Source organism: Aphelocoma coerulescens, chromosome 5 (genome assembly GCF_041296385.1).
Source record: "Aphelocoma coerulescens isolate FSJ_1873_10779 chromosome 5, UR_Acoe_1.0, whole genome shotgun sequence".
In the NCBI taxonomy this organism is placed as follows: domain Eukaryota; kingdom Metazoa; phylum Chordata; class Aves; order Passeriformes; family Corvidae; genus Aphelocoma; species Aphelocoma coerulescens.
Genome location: NC_091019.1, coordinates 23,104,299 through 23,125,497, shown reverse-complemented (window position 1 = coordinate 23,125,497; position 21,199 = coordinate 23,104,299). Strand labels below are relative to the sequence as shown.

Below are 21,199 nucleotides of genomic sequence, written 5' to 3'. Positions count from 1 at the left end.
AAGTGCTCACATATGATAAGTGGACTTTTTTTGTAATGAAATACCGTAAACAGGCTAATGAAACTCCATTTAGGAGTACACTGACAATACGACTTCCAAGTCGCAGCTGTGGAGTGACATCTTTTCTTGTCTTATGAAAATACAAACCTGGAATTCAATTCTGCTAGCAGATGGAAAGCAAAGATGCACTGTATTAAAAAGACAGAATTCATAATACTCAGATCTGCTTTATAATAGAAAATATGACATAGTTTGGACTTTATATCTATGAGTTTTTTTGTTTGCTACCCAGAGCAGAATGGAAAGGTGGTTCATATCATCAGACTCAGCTAATCACATTTTTTTAAGAAGTGGAGAAAGACCAGTCTCTGTTCCTCCCTGTTTGCTTAATGCTGCTGTTTTTAGGGTAAAATGCTGGTAAAATGCAGATTGGGATGTGTAGGTGGATGTTTGAGGTACTGAAAGAGGTGGGCTTGGTCAGAAATGGATTTAGAGAGCTGAAACGTAGCTATTTCATCTTCATACAATTAGTCTCAAGATGCAGATCTTTCAATCTCTTGCTGTGCTGAGATTGCTCTGCCTCTGCTCTGGGCTGCAGGGATGTAGGGCAAATCCAGTCAGGAGAGTTGTGCTGTTGCATTAGCCCAGTGTCTTTTCTGTCAAATTAGCCTGTGTGTGGTGTCATGGTAACCATTCTGGTCAGCCTGACAGGGGCAGTCTGTTTCTGCTTGTCTTACTGTGTTGAGCCCTGAAAGTCAGCATCGTGGTGCAGCAGCCCTTCTGTAGGCTGACCCCAGAGCACCTTGTCTGGTGGGGCAGGAAGGACGTGGTTGTGCTGACCTGAGATCTGATCTCTGTCAGCTCTTCAGACTAGAACCTGAATCCAAAGGCCAACCTGCCAAACTCAAATCCTGTCTAGATAATTAGATACCATCAATAGTGCACTTAATAATTTTAATGTGGATAGTCATATTCTAGTGCAACGTAAGAGATTATGAATTAACTTCTCCTACCTGTTACTCTCTTCTTCCTACTACCTTATTCACAGCTCATCAGAAAGATGTGCAAGCCGAGCTTCTCCTTGCTCTTCATTTGCCTTTTAGAACTTAGTCATATGTGGTTTCTCTAAGTTTTGTGTCTCTCCTAGCCTTAGATTTTAAACTGAACCATAGTTACCTGATGGCTTTACTTTGTGTTAGCATGCTTGTCTCCTCTAGGTCAGTGTGAATTTCAGTGCTCATGAAGGATGCTAAATGAGCAACCCAGAAGAATAGATTTGGGTTGGTATTTCTACATGAGTAGGAAGGTCTCAGTGCTACTTCAGTACAGTCTTTTAAAGAGGCCTCCAAATGTACAAGCATCTGATTTACGTATGCTTGAAAAATCTCATCCTGCTCTTGGAGGGATTGAATCCAGTCCCAGTAGACCTTTATCCTTTGGCTTCTCTCTGCTGTGTCTGCCACAAGTAATGTTTTCGTGGTTTGTGGGACTGCTTCCTAGGAACTGAAATCACTCCTTTTACATATATCACAAAACTGCCATTCGTGGTTGTGCATTTTGGTCACAGCCGAGTCAGGCTGGACTGAGTCCAAGAATGATCCCAGTTCCCCTCCCTTAGGCATCCAGTTCCAGTCAGTTGCAACACCAACTCCCTCCACTATGTAAAATTAACTCTGCCTCTCCCAAAATAAAAGGCCTTGTGATAGTATTCCATGCTGTTGCTCCATCCGTCATAGAGGAGTGGTCCTGTTAGAGAAGCGAGGCTGACGACATGTGGCAGCTCATGCAGTACTGAGTTATGTGTAGTTATAAATAATAATTACTTCAAGCTGGCAAAAACAGCCTAAGATACAAGACACTCCTAAAATCATGGTCAGCACCACAAAAGAAACCATGTATCCATCACCATTCCTTCTGACTTGCTTTTATGCTCCAGGGAACTGAAGGAGCTGTGCAAAAATGTGACACAGACTTTTCTGGCCAAAGGACACAGACTGAAGCTGTTCTAACTCAACGCTGGGGGTGCCTGTGTGCGTGCATTTGTGTCCATATACAACTGGTGCTTCACTAGGAGAAACAGATCCTAATGTGAACATGAAACCAAACAACGCTTTTCCAGGAAGTACAGTGAGACAGAAAATGGAAGCAAAGAGTATTTCTTGTTACTTTCTCTCTGCCAGATGACTTTGCAGACAGTGAGATATATTTTTCTGCTTGTGTCCACTGATCATCACTCTACTGACTTCAGTACAGTTCTGTCAGCTTGTGTCAGCAGAGATGTGACCTTCTGCTTGCCTGCAATTTATAAGGGCAATACATCGTTCAGGTAGTTGCAGGCAGTGTGTTTTATGGGGCAATCTCAGCTTCAGTGTACACACACCTACCTGCCCTTTGTCAAGACATACACTCTTCAAATTATTAGTGCTTTTCAGCAGCACAAAGTGCAAAATTCTGTTCCTGATCACTGTGGTGTCACGTGTTTTAATGAGAAAAAAGTGCAAGAGTTTGGTAGCACTGAGATTTCATAGTACATTATGTAAGCTATAAGATATATTTTCTTTATATATTTTATCCTGGAGCTTTGTCTCCTACTCTCAAGCTTTAAGCAGCTCTAACCGTTTTTCTAACCATTAAGTTAAGAGACAGAATGGGTTATGTTTAAAAGGGAATTTCTTCCTCTGAACGTCAAAATTCCAATGCAAAATGCATTTGTTTTAATTTTTTAATACAAGATACCTCCTGACATTTAAAAAATTACTATTTTAAATTAAAATTAGGTGGTAACTATGAAAAACAAAATTTAGGGGAATATTTAGATGCCTGCTAGTTTTTGATACAGCTTTTCTATGCAGAATTCTCATGGTTGCAGAAGAATTGCAGAAGATTTTAAGGGGTTTTTTGTACATTCAGTAATCCACAAACTATTTTTTGACCAATACATATGTAAGGAAAGATTGTAGTGTTCTAATTTTATAAGAAAACGAAAACTATATTGTTGAGCTCTGAAATTCTGTGTTTGTGCTATTTTTTAAGAGTTTTCATAGTGGATTTTACTTTCACAGATCTGCCCTCTGCCAAACATACTTCAAACATTTCCTTTTATATAATTTCCTGGAAATTGATTTTAGGGCTTAGTATGAAAATCATCATGAAGGTAAGAGGACAGTTCACTTGGAAATGAAACATGCCAGTGCAGTGATTTGAGGACAGTTTTTTCCATCTTTAATAGCAAGATCAAGGTGTACTTCTGTATTCTGGGATTGGCACAGACAGCAGCTGTTCTCCACAGGGCCAGACAACTACTTTAAGCTTACAGGATTTGTTGATAAAATGCTTACTTTTTCAAAAGGCTCTGAATAACTGCTGTTATGGGTCTTTACTTCTTTAAAACCATTTATTGGTGTGATCCTACTTAATCAATTTTTCTCATGTATGTACAATCAGGTTTATTTGGCTATTCAGATTTGTCTTTAGTCTTTACTCACTGAGGGGTTTGATTGGTGACTCTAGATAAGAGACCTTTCTTTCCCACGTGTAGCTGAAGTAGGGTGCTGTTCGTCACCCTTACGCCTTGTGAACAGGAACTTGTGTCTTTGGGTCAAATTCAGAGCTTGCTGTAGGGAGGGCTATGAAACTTAATCCAAGTCTTACTCCAACCCCAGTTTTCACATTGTGATGTCTGGTATACTCAGACATCACTGTAGGCTGATAATCATTGTTGTGATCTTTATTAGTGCAGATTTTTCCACAGCTCTTCTTGTCCTTTCTTGACTCCCCATCTAGGCTTTGATATGCAGGAATGAGACCCAAGACAGATTTTACATGCAGGGTTTGAAATCCAAAGCTGATGGTCTGGAACAGATACTATAACCTCATCAGCCAAACAGAGAAGAGCTGTATCTGCTTGTCTGTCCATCATGAGCCCTTAGTGAGTCCTTTGGAAAAAAGATAAAACCAAAGAATCAGTGGTGTGGGATGCCTCACTTTGCTGAGACACCTGGCAGATGGCATTGATCATTTCTAGGAAAAGCAATAAACTGAAGAGTAGGCAATTTTCTTGCCAACTGTTCAAGTCAGATCATGCTTCACTGCAGCTTTATAGAGGTAAATGTGTAATCCCATTTCAGAGGGAATAGGGGAACTCATCTGTTCAGCAAAGCTGCGAGCAGATCAGGCCAATCAGCTGACCTCAAATGAGTGGCAGCACAGCAGGCTTCTTGGGAAAACCTGTAGTTCAAAGCACAGACTCTTGCTCTTTGTCAGGTTTTTGTTAGAAGTAAATTTTCTATCCTAGGCTGCAAAATCAGAGGGAGTAGCAGAGCTAGCCTTTGCCGTTACTGCCATGGGAAGGAGAAATAGTGATATTAATGTTTTAGTAAGTTGCTTGTGCTTATCTGAGGACATTCTTTTATTTCTAGGAAAAGCAATAAACTGAAGAGTAGGCAATTTTCTTGCCAACTGTTCAAGTCAGATCATGCTTCACTGCAACTTTGTAGAGGTAAATGTGGGATCCCGTTTCAGAGGGAATGGGCGACCTCAGCTGTTCAGCAAAGCTGCGAGCAGATCAGGCCGACCAGCTGACCTCAAATAAGTGGCAGCACAGCAGGCTTCTCAGGAAAACCTGTAGTTCAAAGCACAGATTCCTGCTCTTTGTCAGGTTTTTGTTAGAAGTCAGTTTTCTGTGCTAGGCTACAGAATTAGAGGGAGAAGAGCTAGTCTTTACTGTTGCTGCCATGGGAAGCAGAAATGGCTACATTAATGTTTTAAGTAAGTTGCCTGTGCTTATTTCAGAACATTCTTTTGCTGGGCTCTGAGCTGATGATGCAACAATGCTGCAGGTTGAGACAAGTATTTGTACTGTGAAGAAAGGAAAGAAATTAATTTGCTTGGTCTTTGTGAGATATAACTCGGAATATTCAGATGGAGAAAAACAAGGGAAAAATGAACTTGAATTTACTGAAAAAAATCCAAATGTTTGCATGTATTTATGTATTAATGACAAGATTTATTAGACAGTTCTGGACATTCTCAGAAGCAGTGGAAGATAAATTCCTTAAAACTTTCATGAGCAGGCTGGACAAGTGACTCTGACATCACAAGGCATAACACCTGAATTGCTCAGGAGGTGTCCAGATAACCTGCTAGATATCTGGTTTAGAGCTGTATTTGAGAGAAGAAATGTCAAATTAAAAAATATCCAACCCTCCTTTCCTTCCACAGTGGGATCCTGTTGTCCCTAGGGTTTTGAGACCTTCGACCACACTTGACACATTCAGTGCACACAATAGAGAGGGGAGCACTTGCTTATCTTCAGTTTCTTCATCACTGCATCAACTGCACCACTGCCCAAAAGCCATCTCTTAGTAGGAGAGAAACTATTCCTTCCCCATGTGGGGTGCAGTCCATGGCTGGAAATGATCTCTTTCCTAAGGCCGAGGAGTGATCCTGAAATGCAATCCACTGAAAACTGGATAGCGGGGAGGGAAGGAGGTGGCCTGTGGGGAATGTGTGGGGCCATAACATTAGCAGTGGGGTTGTCCTTAGCAGATATTTTAGCTTTTCAGTACACCCAGATAAAATCGCGATTCAGGAATATTCAAGGCAACTCCCTCTTGCTTGTGACTTGAAATGGAAACATTATAAATCAGGTTGAAAAAAGCAAAGAAAAGAAGAAAAAAAAAGAAAAAAAAGGAAAGAAAAGGATAAACAGAAGAAATAAAAATAAAAATCAGTAAACCTTCATGAAAATCCACAAGGTTTGGGGACGATATGTATTTTTTGCTTGCTCTGTGTTGATTACCACTCAGCCCACAGGGGCTTGCTGTAATAAACACGTACTGGTCTGGACATAGTCATTGCTTCATGACTGAGTTAAAAATAGAAAATTACAAGAAACCCCAGAAGTTCTGATTGTAACGAGAGCAATGCTGCTCTTTGCTAGTCTCCACCCATCCCTAACACTTGTGTATTTTCCTCTATCCTGCAGCCAGTTTAGCCATCCCTTGCAGACAGCTGATGGCCACCAGGCTCTCTGAAGGTTACCGTGTGTTAAGCCCTACCCCACTCAGCTGATTTCCCTGCAGAAGCATTAGGGGGATTGGCCAGGGGATTTAAGAGCCAAAATTCATGCCCCAAGAAAGGCAAAATGCTACTGCTAGAGTCTGGTTTATAAGGTTTAGTCAAATATTTATAGAGATGTTTACTTGCACCTTCAAGGCATTTCACTGCCCGGAGTTCAATAAACATCTCAAACTGAATAGTACCTCTAGGTGTCATTTCACCAAAAACTGAATTATCCAATGTTTTCTTGTATCTTAGTTCCCTCTGTGAAATGGAAAGGAAATTACTTAAGCGTGGGGCAGAAGAGTTCAAGCCTGGTTTTGCAATGCCTCCTCTTACAAGCAGTCCCTGTGAGATTACTTGGAAGAATAAAGGCTGCATTCTTCCTGTCTGCAGAGCACATCAGGAAGCTAAAGCCAAGGATTTTTTCTTACTGAAGAAAATCAGACTATGGTCTGTGCCCTGAGACATGGTGAAATGGGGAGGTGCCTGCCAGAGCTCCCCTGTTTTCCACATGACCATTACTCCAGCACAGGTTAGGAAAACATATTTGGTTCTTTACCCAGCTGGGAGTAATCCCAGGTCTAGGTTGTCACTTCCAGGACAGATGGAGTCAACTATTTGTCCTTCTCATAACTCTTTAGTGTGTGAAATAGTTTTTCTTGTACCCTTGTCTGCTGTGCATGCATGTGTATTTCTGGGACCTCCCTCACACCAGAGAAATCCCTCCTAAGTTTTATTGCATGATGTCCAAGTGACCCTTACCTTTATGCCACCTGCAGTAATCATACCATCAGGTTTCCCAGTACAGGGGAAGGGGGCACTCAGAATTAGCAGCTACAAGGCTGTGAACACCAAAGAGGTCTCTCTGTGTGTCTGTCCATCTCTGTCTCACAGGTTCAGGCTGCATCATTGCCAGTCACAGACTCCAGGAGAAAGATTCCTAAGACTGTTGGTGGCTTTGGTACTGTTTTTATTATATAATAAAACTCAACAATGGTATGTATCTAAAAATGCACCATTCTGTTAATTGAACTTGTTTCTCCCTCAGCTGGTTTTTTCCAACGTCCTATTTAGAGGGGCAAAGATAAAAGTAAGAAAATCTGAGCAAGTAAATCTGATTCACGTTTTCCTCTCTCTCTTTGAGATGCAGTGAGTAACTGCAGACAGAGCTAACAAAATCATGCATTGTAGAGCTGCTGAAAAGACTGTGGTAAGAAAGAGAAGGTGACTAAATGCATGTGGCTCCCCCATCTCTTCCAGGTTGCACTAGGATCCCAGGAAGGCGTTGCATGCCATGTGGTTCCTTCTGTGTCTTCCTCACCCTCTTCTAAAGGTAGATATAAAAGAGGATTAACTGAAAAAGCACTTGGTGTTGTCTTGCTCAGCCACCAATCTAAGATAAGATTTATCAAGAGATCAGCCCAGTCTGTGATGCAGCAAAGATTAGTCAGGCTTTAAAATAAAACTATTTGTGAAAAAAGTTCACTAAAAATAAACCGTTGTGCTTTTATCCATGAATAGGTACAAGGACCAGAAATAGACACCAGTGCTTGAAACAACATGGAATCACAATCACAGAGTGAAGAAACAACTGTGTTGTTTTGAGATATGATAAAGAGGAATTTTAATACCTCTGCACTAGATGGGGTGTGGTATCCTGGGTTTTTGAAGAAATCAGAAATCCTGCATTATTTTAAATTACTAAATGGCATCATGTTATTAAAGGAGCACGTGTACAGACTTGTCAGTTGGAATCTTCCTGCTAATGAACATCACTGAAACTCTTGGTGCTTAAAAATGCCTTGTTATTTGAAAAGTGACAGGGTGCTTTAGATCCCAAACAACCCAGACACCACTGTTAGGGACTTAGCACATCAAACCTGATTCACAGAGAGCAGCATGACTCCTCTTCCCAGCACCAACTGTAAAACTTCACTGCCTGAGGCAGCTTGATAATTAGTAAGAGATTAAATGCAATCAAGAAGTCAAGGCCCTTTGATCACAGAAGCAGAGTGGTTTGGGTTGGAAGGGACCTTAAAAATCATCTTGTTCCAATCCCCCCAACATGGACAAGGAAGCCATTTGCTAGACCAGGTTGCTCAAGGCTCCACCCAACTTGGCCTTGAGCACTTCCCGGGATAGGGAATCCACAACTTCTCTGGGCAACCTATTCCAGTACCTCCCCACCCTCACAGTAAGAAGTTTCTTCCTAACATCTAATCTAAATCGCTCTTCTGCTAGTTTAAAACCTTAAAAACCCCCTTTTCCTGTCACTATCTGGCTGTGTAGTAAGTCCCTCTCCATCTCTGACTGTTTTTTGTTTAACTAGAGGGTTAGCAAAGCGCAACCCCAGCCTCCACAGTTTACTTCTGAGTAGAAGAGTTTTCATAACACCTAACCTTAGCCTCCTCACTAAACATTAAGGTTTTTTCCTTCAATCTACTACAGGCACAGATAAAAAACAGTTTCTGTCCCATAGAGCAACCTATTTCATAATGGAATGCTTTTCTGATCCCCAGTTGGTGTTATATCTTAATTTAAATAACTTTTTAAGGGAAGAGCTATGTTTGTTATATTAAAGCTTACAAGAGATGCGGTACAACCACAGAATAAAACTGATTTTTGTTCCAATCATAATAAAGCTATTAGACACTTGGGTTTATAATATGGTATTTTCATGATGGTTTGCTATATTCAGCATAACCTCTTTCCATTTCACCAGCACGTTAGACTTAGGGCCTCTCTTGTGGGACATTTCAAAAAGAGCACTTGTTTGGTGAGAACTCTACCTTTTAACATCTCTCAGAGAGCCTACTTTAACTCCCAGCTCCCAACTGGAAGTTATTTTGCTTCTTACTGAAAGATGTCAAGATGTCTTTGGTGACTGGCCTCATTGAGCTCTGTTACAGTGTTTATGGGTCTGGTGCTTTGGACCAAATGAGGTTACAGTCAGTATTTTGCTCTTCACTGTATGCTTTCAAAATCACTGACTGGTCTCTGGAGAGAGAAAAATGAAAAGTGAAGAACTTTGCCAGATGGGATCAATCACACTGTTCAGTGGGTCAGGAAGCATTCTGCATGCTCACCTAAGGGAGTGTTGTCATTAGGACAGTAAGGCAAATGATGTTGTCTTTCTAGAAAAATCTTACTTTATTTGTCTTTCTGCGTTATAATAATATGGCTGCATTTGAGAAGAGTCTTCAGTTGAAACACAATTATTTTCATTGTGAATGGGGGTGGCAGAGTCTTACTTCATTTAAGCTTTTGCAAATTTAGGTGGCATGTTCTGATTTTCTGAGATGTTTCATTTTTGCTATTCTGCTTAACCACAAATGGGATTTAATTTGCTAGACTATTGTAGTTTCCTCTTTGTTTTCCCTCTGTGAAGACACCATCTGGGAAGTGTAATTAGAATTAAATAAGAGTTTAGTACATTGTCTGGATTAAAGCACCCTGGTTTTTGATGAAAATTGTCTAGAATCCTACAATAGAAGGACAGTGGTTTATTAAGTTTGTGGTAAAGCATGAGAGGAGAATGTTAGGTGATTATCCTTGGCAGCTAAGTGGTCTAATTGAGCAAATGGAAAAATGCTGCATTGTTGATCACTTTAGTTTTATACGGTTTTAACTCTTTTAAGCAGAGAGGTGTAACGGAATTTAAATAGGAGGAATAAAGCCTGTGGTAACTCTGGCCTAAGAGTGCTTTAATTTTCATTTAATGTGCATTGTTACATCCTGGGAGTGAATCCAGTGAACTGATGGTCCATGTTCTCACTACTGATCTCATTTGACTTCAGTATGAATCTCTGATGCCAGCCTAAGGAGAATTAGGTTTAGCAAAATAAGACTTCTCTAACACTGGTATAAGAAACCTGAGGGTCAGGTAATTTATCTAAGCTCAATATTTTTAAACATTTTAAAATGTATGAGAGAAATTTAGATGTCTTTCTATGGCAAATGCCTATGTATTATTATCCTTGTAACATAGTTCCTGCAAATAATTTCTGATTTTTGTTGGGGTGGCTTGGATCAAGCAGCTTGAAACAGAAGATGCTGGATGGGTAGTTATGGAATAAAGTTAAGTAAGTACATCAAGGTTTGCACTAGCTTCTCAGTATTGTGTCTGGGACTGTGCTTTGGAAGAGAGCACCTAGAGTAGGCCATATCTACACAATTGTGCAAAGTAAGGGTCTTTTGACACTCACACACTCGCTTACCTTGTGCAACCTTCCCATGTTGATGATCTTTGAGATACAAGGAATGTGAGTCCTAATACTAACTTTGTAAAATTAATGTTACCTAGAACTGATGCCTTTGTCAATTCTAACACAGCAGGTTGAGATAGAAGAAGGTGAAAAACGGAAAATTATCCCTAAGAAACATCAGAAATTCTCACCAGCATATATTGATAAAGCATTTTCCGTAGAAGCCTGTAATATCTGTATCTAAATTACCAGTTTTCCTTCTCAAGGCAAAATGTGGTAGCATTAAAGAATTTGGATACACATCTGTGGAGATCATATTTTTGCTTGAAATGAGTGAGATGTACTACAAGCTGATTTGCCTTCTAGAAGACTGCTGGGAGGAAGAGGAGGGTAAAAGAAAAAAACACACTGGCTTTTAGTTTGTACAGCTAGAATCATGAACAGATGCTATGCAAGGATCTTGAATGTTGTAGTGATCAGTAATTGGAAAAGAGTCTTGGGAGAGCTCTGGGCTAGGTGAGGACTACTGAAATAGGTAACTTGTCTACGACCACCAGCCTAACCCAAGATAAAGACTGTGCTGCTGTGCTTTCTCCTGGGTTTCTGTTCTGAGGCTGTTATTTGTGTCATTTTCAGGCTCAGGAGCTTGTCTATGAGAAGAAAGTGGCAGAAGCCTTGAGGCTCTGCTGTGAGTCTTCTCAGCATTTGGTGTGGCACTGGCCAGTCTGAGTCATTGCACTGTTGGGGTCTGGCATTGTTCCCCAGCGTGTGCTGCTGGCCTCTGCAAGGCAGTGACTTCTCCTGCACCCTTTCAATCAGCTTTCCACATTGAAGCTGAAGTAAAACAGCAGTGGAACCGCTGTAATTCTGTAGTGGCCTCAAACATGTTCTAGCATCTTAACAGTGCTGTTGTGGGAAGCATTCCTTTCATTTACTGTGCTGGCAGGTGAATGAAGACTCCGGGAAGTTTGGCAAATCACCAGAGTAACAATGGACCCATGATAGAGTCAAGGACAAGTCTAAAGGAGTTACTATTCTTTAAAACGATAGTGAACTAATTAATCATTAACTGGCTTATCTCCACTATTGCCAAGAAAGCTGAGATGGCTTATTCCATTTAACTTTTTCTGTAGAAATGCCAAATTGTCCTAATAGTTGCCAATAGCATTTATATCCTGATTTAAATTCACAGTAGAGGAAAAACACTGATAGGAGAACTGTAGTGTATATCTGTATCTATTAGCAGCTGTCTTGTCTCCTGTAAAGCAGTTGGTCATGCCTACAATCAACTGGCTTCAGTTAGGCCTTTGAAAGAGTTGCCAGGTATCATAAAATTCCTGCCTATGTTTCTAGTCCAAGATCAGCCTTCCTATCAAGTCTGCCACACAATCTCTTTCTGGATAATTGACATTTTTTCACAGAGTTCATCAGTTGTGAGCTTTTCTGTGGTTTGTTTTTCCTTTGGCTAGATTTAAAGACACTGGGCTGGTGGGCAGAGCTGCCACTAACTTTAAAGGGAAAAGGATAAGATCAGGAATGCAAATCCTCTGCTTTTTTCCTATAGCCGTTGTAGTTGTGCCTTTAAAGCATGTCTGTGTAGAACATGGAACTTAGCTTTTTTAATGGACTGGTTGTTTTTATGTGTTTTTCAAACTTACAACTATATATATATTTCAATAAGTCTTTTTCAGATTCTTGTGGATTTTGTATTTTTTAATGAAAAAGAAACAAAAAAGTGCAGAAATACTGTTTGTTTTTCAAACACAGACTGGGAAATCCAGAAAGAAAGAACACAGCAGCAAAAAGATATGGTGGAAAATATTTCTAAAGGCAAATGTTTTGAATAACTTGCACACTACATGTGTAACAGCTAAATAGGATCTTTTCAGTGTTTGTGGCCTCCTCTTGTTCTGTTTGCAAGAATGCTCCCTGAAACGAGGGGACTGATGGTTCTTCTGAGTTTACTTCAGCTCATGTTAATATTGCATGCTTTGAAATTAAATCTGCTTCTTCATTTGATGTTAAGCTATACGTTCCCAAAAAGCCAGAAAGTATTTAACTTAAGGAAATAATTAGTTATTTTTTTGACAGTATTGTATTGAACCTTTTTTCCCTAAGACATTGAACACTATTTTCAGTATCCCCAAAAGGGATTTGTATAGCCAATTATTTCCATGCTCCAGTAACAAAACTTTGGAGATGGAAATATTCTTTGATAGCATTGTAGACCCTAATTGCTGGGGTAAAATAAAAGGTTTAAAGCTCCCCTGTATAGTATATCAATACAAAATTATTCTCTTTTATTATTTCTTAAAATCTTCATACCTGAGCTAGAGAAAACTGAGATGGGGAGTGCAGTGTCAGTCTTTGGAAGATATGTCACAGGGAGGAAAAGTATGGATTAGTATCTGCGAGATTGTAGGGAATAACTTCTATACTAGACAGAAATAGAATTGCTGCTCCTGCCAGTTTAGTTAGTTTACCTTTTTGGACAGACATGTAATGAAGCTAAGAACATGTGAAGGGGATGAAGAAAATGGATTTTTTTATACATTCTTTCTTGTATGTAAGGCACAGATGCACATTGGATGCAATCATTATACAATATTTAAGATGAGTGCAAGAAATGAGGTGGAGGCTTTTCTGTTCCGTGCACCCTCAGTTTTCAGTGTTGTGGTTTTCATTACAAATGTCAGGATACTGTAGTTGCTGCCCTGTGTCCCTTACTGAGAAAGAACCCAGTTGCTGTCTGTGACAAAATGTGCTGTGGGGTACAGCCAAAGCTCTGAGCAGTCTTCACATCATCACTGGCAGAGACAATGGTATGCTCTCCAGATATGCTTGTATCTGTTTTCTTTTGTTGTTTTTTTTTTCCTACAAGATAAAACCCAAAATCTATTGCCAGCTTGAACAACTGTTCTGCTTGAACAACTGAGGAGACACTGTGCATAAATCCAGCAATGAGTGAATGAGATTTACATCTACAAAAGCAGGAATGGGATAGCTCCTTCTTCCTACTCAGGTAAATCTTTCCTGGCTTGTGGCTCAGTATTTTCAGAGCCAGGAGCCCACATCCTCGTATCAGGCAGCCCTGAGGTTTGAGTGCTTTCTCTGAAAATTGCTAAAAGAAATAGGAATGCCCCACTAACTTTAGTATGGTTTGGCTCAGGTTCAAAAGTATGGAGTCTTAGGAGAACAGTGGAGATCTGGGTTCTGTCTCAACTTGCCTAACCTTGAGCAAACCTCTCATGTTAGAGCCCTGCAGCTCTAGGTGATTGTGCAGTTCTGGAAATCTGTATCCAAGGGAAACATGCTCTGTTCGCACCTGTAGGAGGGTGCACGCTGAGCTGCCTTCTGTACCTGGTCATCTCATTTGGCTGGCAGAATAATGGGGGCCTTCATTCAAGTTCCTTTCTGCTTCCTTTGAAGAAGCTACTGCTTGAAAAAAAGAGACCTTGTGTAACTAGAGCTTTAGATTTTTCATTAAAATATAATATGATGATTGTCATGCAGCTGGCTCAGAAGGCAGATCAACCCGTCTGGGTAATGCAGTGCCATGATGGGCCTTGAAGGGGCCTAGCCCATCCTAGCCAAGGATGGCATAATCTGAATCTCTTACAGTCCTGTAATATTTTAAAATATATCAAATGCTCTAAATCTCAAACAGTTTTCATGACAATCATCAATTCTGAATATTGTGGGATTCAGTTATTTTTCCTGTCTGTACCCTTTTTATTGGCTGTGGGAAAGGGCTCCTGAGGCATCTGCTAGAAAGGGATGCATCCATTGATAGTTGAATGACCTTTAAGGCAGTTTGGGTCAGGCTGAGTAACCAGACAGGCTCCTTTTCTAAAACCTTTAATATTATCATCTCAGACAAGCACACGAGATCATGAAACTGTGTCTTATGCAGTAGGAAGCTGCACATAGCCCACACCCCAAGAACTTGAGTCTCCAGTTCAGTCTGTAATGGTTGAATGGAAGGAAGATCTTTCAGGTTCTTTTCCTTTGAAACCAGAGGTGAAACTGTGCTATGGGCATGAGCAGAAAGTGTTTAAAATAGATTACAGAGCAAAAGCATCCTTGTAAAAACCATCTATCTTGTAATCTCTTCATCCTTTGAATGAATCTACAGAAGTCTGTAAGAGCAAAATATGACAGTGCTAGAGCTCACCCCATCAGGACTAGGGCAGACTCAGACTTGAAATAGTTTGCATCAACTCAGAGGGTTCAGAAGCTCTAGCAAATTATTTTGAGACAGCAGTTGTTTTTCCCCTCATGTTTGTTTTTTTCTGTTGTTAGTTTTGAAGAGTGAATCAAGGTTGTACCTATTTCTCCATGAGTAACCAAACAGGAGAAGAATCTGCAAAAAACAGCAGCTAGGCACAGAGAGTGACCACAGTGAAGGCATGTTGTTGTTTACTGTCTGCTAACCTTTATCCTGAGTGCCAGTCACAGATGCACCTCCTGAAACATTATTAAAATGGGAGCTAAACCAAAGCTACTCCATCAGAGAGAACATTTTGTGTTCTCCAGCACTTTTAATTGCACAATAGTGCATGCTTTGTGCCCCTCAAAGATTTGAGGTTTGAGTGTACCCAGGGAAGTTTGCTTTGGGGAAGTTTTTTTTTCCCCCTTGTATATTAAAGTTATGTAAGAGATGGTGTCTTTCTTTATGAGGTCCTGTCCTTATCTTTAGAAGTTAACAGCTCTCATTAAATATTTCCCTCTTTCTGTTTTCCTTGTGTACACTCCTTTTATGTCAGAATGCAAAGTTATGAAATTGGAGTTAGGACATTCACATCCATTTTACAAAGAACAAAGGTGGTATTCATTCAAGTTGTTTGTGGTGTTTGCTTTCTTTCTTCTATATTTCTTTATTAATAGTCCCTCATTTTGAGTCCTTATTCCATATTTCATACTTCACTTCGGTTACAGGTTGCTTGGCATGGGTATAGCAGATTCAGCTGTTTAAAAAAATAATTTGCCACCACCACCACCTTTTTATGACTGATAGCAGTAAAATAAGAGTGTTAATTCAGACCTTAGCCACATTAAGGTGGAAAATCCCAAAGAAGGAGCAGGAAGAATTAAATACATGAGCACTGTGAGACTTACAGGCAATGTAGGATCAGACCAGACTCCCAAACTTCTTTCAGATCTATACAAATACTGAAGCCCTTGCTAGCCAGACGTTACTTTTCCTGCTTGGAAAAGTGGCTCAAATACCACCTAATATGCTAAACCTCCTCAGGTGAATGTGTCTCACTTATCATTAGGCATAATTTCAGGATCATACCTCAGTAAAAAGTTTAGTTTTAAAAGCCCCTTTGTGCCTGCTTCTAGGTGAGTGGAAAGGGAAGAGAAGGCACAATTGAGCTGCTGCTGCTCCTCGTGCCGCTGCTCTCTTGTCTAGCACAAAGGGTGTCTCACAACCCATCCCAGAAAAGACGAAAGGGAGGAAAACGGGCTGCGGAGGAAACAGACTTTTCATGACTCCACGGCAATACGGTTGGAGTGCTTCTGTAAGACCTTTCTCATCACTGCAGTGCCCTGCAGCCTCCTCTGGCAAAGGATTTTAGGAATAAGCTCTCCTGCCCCAATAGCACCAACCGCAGGCTAATGTGAAAAGGCTGAATATTTGCTCGTTGAAAATAGCAGCAAACAAGAAATGTCTGGTTATTAATTCTCCTTCCTTCACATACATGTTTTCTTCATACCAGTGGCTGGAGCCATGCTGAATTCATCAGCAACTGGCAAAAGACAGAAACGGGGACAGTTGATGTTCTGGCCAAATTCCATTTCAAGCTTTATGCTAAGGTTTACTTTCACAACACCATTCACACTATGATGAGAAGTGTGAATGTTTCTATTGTCAAGATTCCTATTTAGAAGTTTTTTTCCCATTCTACATTGAAGGGAAGTAAGAAGCATTTCATATTCAAAAGAGCCAAACCACAGCCTATAGGTTGGGCTGCTGGACCTATGAAGGTGGACAAAAGCAAACAGTGATTAGAAATATTGAATACTGTTTTTTTAAACTCTGTTTGTTTACATCTGACACAATCTTCTATATGAATTTCAAGTTGCTGGACTTACATGAGGTTTAACATGGTAGATTTATAAATATGTATTTAATTTTTAAATCCTAATTGCTATTGGCATTTTTTATTTGGTTTTAAATTCCTAACTAGTCTATGGGTTAAATCTAGTAAACACAGGATGGATGAAGCATTTAATAGAAGAAAACATATAATCCAGAATAGTGACCATGAAATAGAATGGGTAAATTGGGTTCTTCTGTTGCCTTTCTGGCAAGTAGTGGTGGGCCAGGAGAAAGCAAAGTTCTGGTTTTTGTTGAATCCCATTTGCTCTTTTCTCCACCACTGCCGCCTGGAGAAAGACTTGAAGGACCCAGGTTACCATTATGTAACCCAGTAGCATGCTTTCAGTGTTCTTTCCTTCATTTACATATGGAATATTTATTTTGCTTCACCTTTGTGTAAGAGATATGTGGGAAAGGAACTGCCTGCAAAAAGTCAGGGTCAAGTACAAATTGTAGGAGAGGTGGGGAAGTTTGACCATCTGATCATAGTTTTGTATTCAATAATTTTCTTGCAAATGAGTTTTCACCTTTCCTGTCCACAGCCCAATGCTACTTGAATACAGCTCTATTACATGGTGCTTTCTAGCTCATGCTTCTCTGAAAATTCCTATGACACTTTACTCTGCAAATGCAGAGTTACAAAAGCTCTTGGAGAAATTGAAAATGCATTTCTATATTAAAGAATCTTTTCTAACCTGTATGCCTTTAATATTTCTCCACAATTAAAGATTTGGTTAGGGAAAAAAAGTTCCAAGATGTGGACATGTGACATTGTTTATTGTATTACATATAATTTGAGTTCTTCTATTTGTCTGTTACAGATGACAAACATACTTATTAGGACACTTTTGACATATTAAAATTTATTTTTCTGTCTCTTCCTGAGTTAATCCAGTTTAACAACTTCTAATACTGTCTTTTTTTACATAACCGAAGGCTGATAAAACTCTTCCACTGTTACTTTACTTTTGTTTTCTAGTAAGTTTTGCTTTTGAGGGGAAAAAATTATTAGGTTTTATGTGCAATCATATGTATGGTTGTTCATAATATGTATCTATAATATATATATGTATTAGCAAGAATAAACAAAATCAGCAGCTGTAATTTTCTTTTTTTGCTTTAGTACAAAGATTCACACTTCAACCTTTGTAATAATTCATGGGAGCCCTAGTCAAGAATCTGAGAGTAGAAATTGTAAATCTACTGCTAGTTTAACTCCTCTGAGGGTATACACTGAGGAGTGGTGTTATGTGTATGTATCTTGGCAAGCAGTGATGACCTGTTTGTTTTGGTATTGCATGTTTGCATCTGATTGATGTCCTGGGATTTTTCTTGCTTATATTTTATTCAAAGAACACATGAAGACCACATATATATTGCTTTATTTGTGTTGGGGTTTATTATTCAAAAAGAAAAGCGTTAAATTGCATTAATGATGCTGTCACAAGCTAAAAACATAGGGTTTCCAGAATTCTGTGATATTTCATTTATTTGTCATACAAATATGGCCCAGGGATGAAGGAAGTTTAAGAAGATTGAGATAATTTTGTGAATGTGATTTTACTGCAGATATTTAAACTCCCTGGAGAACTTGTGTGAGAAAGGAATGTGTAGACAGACATCTTGGGGCATGCTTTCTTTTCCTTGTACAGAAATCAATCACTTCAAGCTAAACTCAGATCAGAGCTCCCCTGGCTGGATTATCAAACTGTCACAATGTGGTATTGCCTCTGTCTTGCTGAAGTAGTTGTAATCTGGGTACCCCGATGGTTTCCCGTTCTTCTTAATAGCCTGGCCTAAAGGTCACATTATGTCTGGTGATGGGAGAAGTGAATCATGCTAATGTCCCTTATGCAGATGAAATATGTGTGGACCTTAGGTAACCACAGATCTTAATTTTAGCATATCTAAAATGGGAATATGTTCCAAACTTTTGCTGAATTTCTCTCAAGCCCTGAATTTTGACTAAGCCCTGAATTAGGAGGAAATAGACACTCAATTGAGAGACATGGAAATGTTCCATATGACAAATTCCTTTGTACCTGGTGAAAGATATTGCTGAGCTTTATGTACTCTTGATTTTGGTCACTCATAGAGCCAGGTCTTTTTTTCCCACATGCACCTGTACAACCAAGAGAAAGAAATCTTTCTTCCTTTCTAGAAGTGACAGAAAAAAAAAGGAAAGACCCCAAGACAATTCCTAGGTGGGCTGAAGCCTTAAAAAACATTGTATAAGTCTGTATCTGCCAATGTGTGAGAGGTAGCAGCTCAGAAAATAAATGAAACATAAGGAGATTAAAGGGGCAGGCAAGTGAGAGACAAAAAAAGAGATGTGCTGACCTTGCTTAACTTAGAAAAGCTAATTAATAAAGAGGAAAAACACGGTTCAGGATTCAGCATGAAGGTGAGCTTTCTTTTAGGTGATGCTTATTAACAATCTGGTACATTATTATACAGAATAATTGTCTGAAGAGCTATTATTTCTAGAAGACGTGAGTCTAGACTGTAACATGCTAGTTTAGTAACTTTATAGAAAACCTGTGAATTATTTTTTTCTTAGACTCTTTTAAGCAGAAAAGCTTCTCATTGGGAGGTGTGGAGGACCAACCTTTTATGTCCAAGGTCAGAGTAAAGGGAGTTAAAATGTGATCATTGGCACATGAATAAAATAGGGACATTCCCTTTCAATTAGATGGTGTCCATCTTACACAGTTGTAATGACAATAGCACTTCTTTCATATAAAACTGGAAATGAGAAGAGATACAAAACAAGTAGATGTTACCAGGGATATTGAAATGAGTGGCAGAAGACTTACTTAGAGAGTAATGGTGTCGCATTCCACTGCGGGGAACTGCGGAGGGTTCTTTTAAAAATGGATGGGCAGGAGCGAAATTAAGTCAAATGAGGCCAACTTTTTATCTGAGAACCGTTTATTGGTAACGAAAACGAGAAGGAAAAGGAGTTGCCCAAACGGAAGAGGGCTAGAAGAGACAGAAAAGAAGAAATGAAAGTGGAAAAGGAATGGGAGAGAGGAGAGAGAGAGAGAGAGAGAGAGAGGGCAGAGAGGAGGGCGTTGCCCCCAGCGAGGCAGGGCAGCGCTGTCGGTGCCCAGGCAGGGCTGTGCCGCTGCCTGCCCGCGGCCGGGCCGGCTCTGACCGAGCCCGCGCGGCTCCACGGGCGCGGCTGCCGCGGCGACGGCCCCGGACACGCGGGGAGAGGGCGCTCGGACGGGACGAGCAGGACCCTGGACAGGTCGTGGCGACCGGCTGGATCGGGGCGGCAAGGGTTGGATGCAGGCAGCCCAGGCAAGGACGCGCGGCAAAGTGGCAAAGCGGCGGTCAGGGACACAACACAGGAAGGCAGGACAGGTGCAAGGGCGAGCCGGCGAGCCAGAGAACACACTGATGCCATGGCAGAGGAGGGAACAAACCCCAGCAAGCAGCAACGCAGTCGGTTTTGATACCCCCCGGCCTCTCCCAAAGTCCGCCCGCTGACAGGAGACCATTGGTCCAGTCCAACCTTTCTTTGCCGTCCATTGGTGGAGACCTGATGGGAGAAGCCCTTCCACAGTGTCTCCCACTGCCTGCCTCATGGGAGGTGTTGCCTGCTGAAGTCCTCCCTGAGACAAGGCTTCTTCGAGCTGCCTCCTGCACGTGGCACATGTGCACCCCTCTTCCACATGCCTCTGACAACCATTGTTGAGGCATAACAAAGCTGAATTGGCTCCTCACAAATGGATACCAAGTGTGTTGTTTTACTGTTAAAAACTGTAGTAACATTCTGTTGAATTTTCCAACCCTCACCTTCTTTTATGCTACATGCAGATAGACCCTATTTGAAGGTAAAAACAATACTGGATTTAACATGTTTCAAAAAAATGTGCCCATACTATAAAAATACTGTGGTAACAAAGCAAATCAACTTTCCATTTAATGACTTTAAAATTAGATTTACTGCTAATGCAGGTGTGCATTTCATCATACCAGGCAATCTGTAACACACTTCTGCACGTGCAATAACAGGCCAAGTTGTTTTTAACCCAAGTCATGTGAGAGAGGAAGGAGAGCAATCAGAATAATGAGTTTCTTCTTCATATGAACAACACAGGAAACTGTAACAGGTTCTGGCATCCTGTGGCCTGATACTATTAGTGCTAAGCAATGCTAGTAGAGTGGATAGTCAAGTTCCATGTTTCCAGAGATGAATAACTAAAAGAAGGAGTTGCTGAAAAGATTTTTCTTTGATAAAAGTATATGGTCAAAATGCACAGGTTCTATATTTTCATTCAAAGGAGGGATTTCATATGTGAATACAACAGGTTAAGGCCCTGTTTTCTAGCTTTGCTCTCCTGTATATTTTCACACTTACCTGCCTATACCATATTTGTTCACCCTTAATGTTCATGTTTCATGTTTATTTTTAACCATAGGTGAAGAATGTATTTTCTCATCCAACATCTATGCTTCCTGTTATAAATAGTCCCTTGCAAAACACCTGTGAGCAATTATTGGTGCTACTAATGAATTAGCAAGCAAGGCAGTATTGAAATGCACGGCAAAAGTTAAGTGTGTAAAAATCTTTTGCGTTAGTCTTTGCCATTGTAGTGATCAAATTACTGGAACTGAGAGCCAGGGGCAAACATGCAGAGGTCATTAATTGTGGTTCTCACCAGCTGCCTGGCTTGTGAAGGCATGGCCTGTTAGGTAACTTGGACTCATGTGGCACCAGTGAGTGTGGTGGTGCGAACTGCTGCTCTGCCCAAGCCTCTCTTGCCTTCTGCAAGTCTTTGCCAGCTCTCAAACCTCTGTGGGGAGTCAACAAAGC

The 21,199-nt window shown here is 40.4% G+C and overlaps 1 protein-coding gene across 4 annotated transcripts in view; it reads left to right on the top strand.

The window, feature by feature from the left end:
* The window catches only part of SLC1A2 (solute carrier family 1 member 2), an 82,055-nt gene that overhangs the window by 16,802 nt on the left and 44,054 nt on the right, over nt 1-21,199 (top strand). Inside the window, exon 2 of one of the 4 annotated variants that reach the window (XM_069017113.1) lies at nt 7,324-7,396. The exons of the other annotated variants lie outside the window; for them this stretch is intronic. The gene's annotated coding sequence lies outside the window, so the exon portion shown is untranslated. The remainder of the gene's footprint in view (nt 1-7,323; nt 7,397-21,199) is intronic. 4 annotated transcript variants of the gene reach the window in all.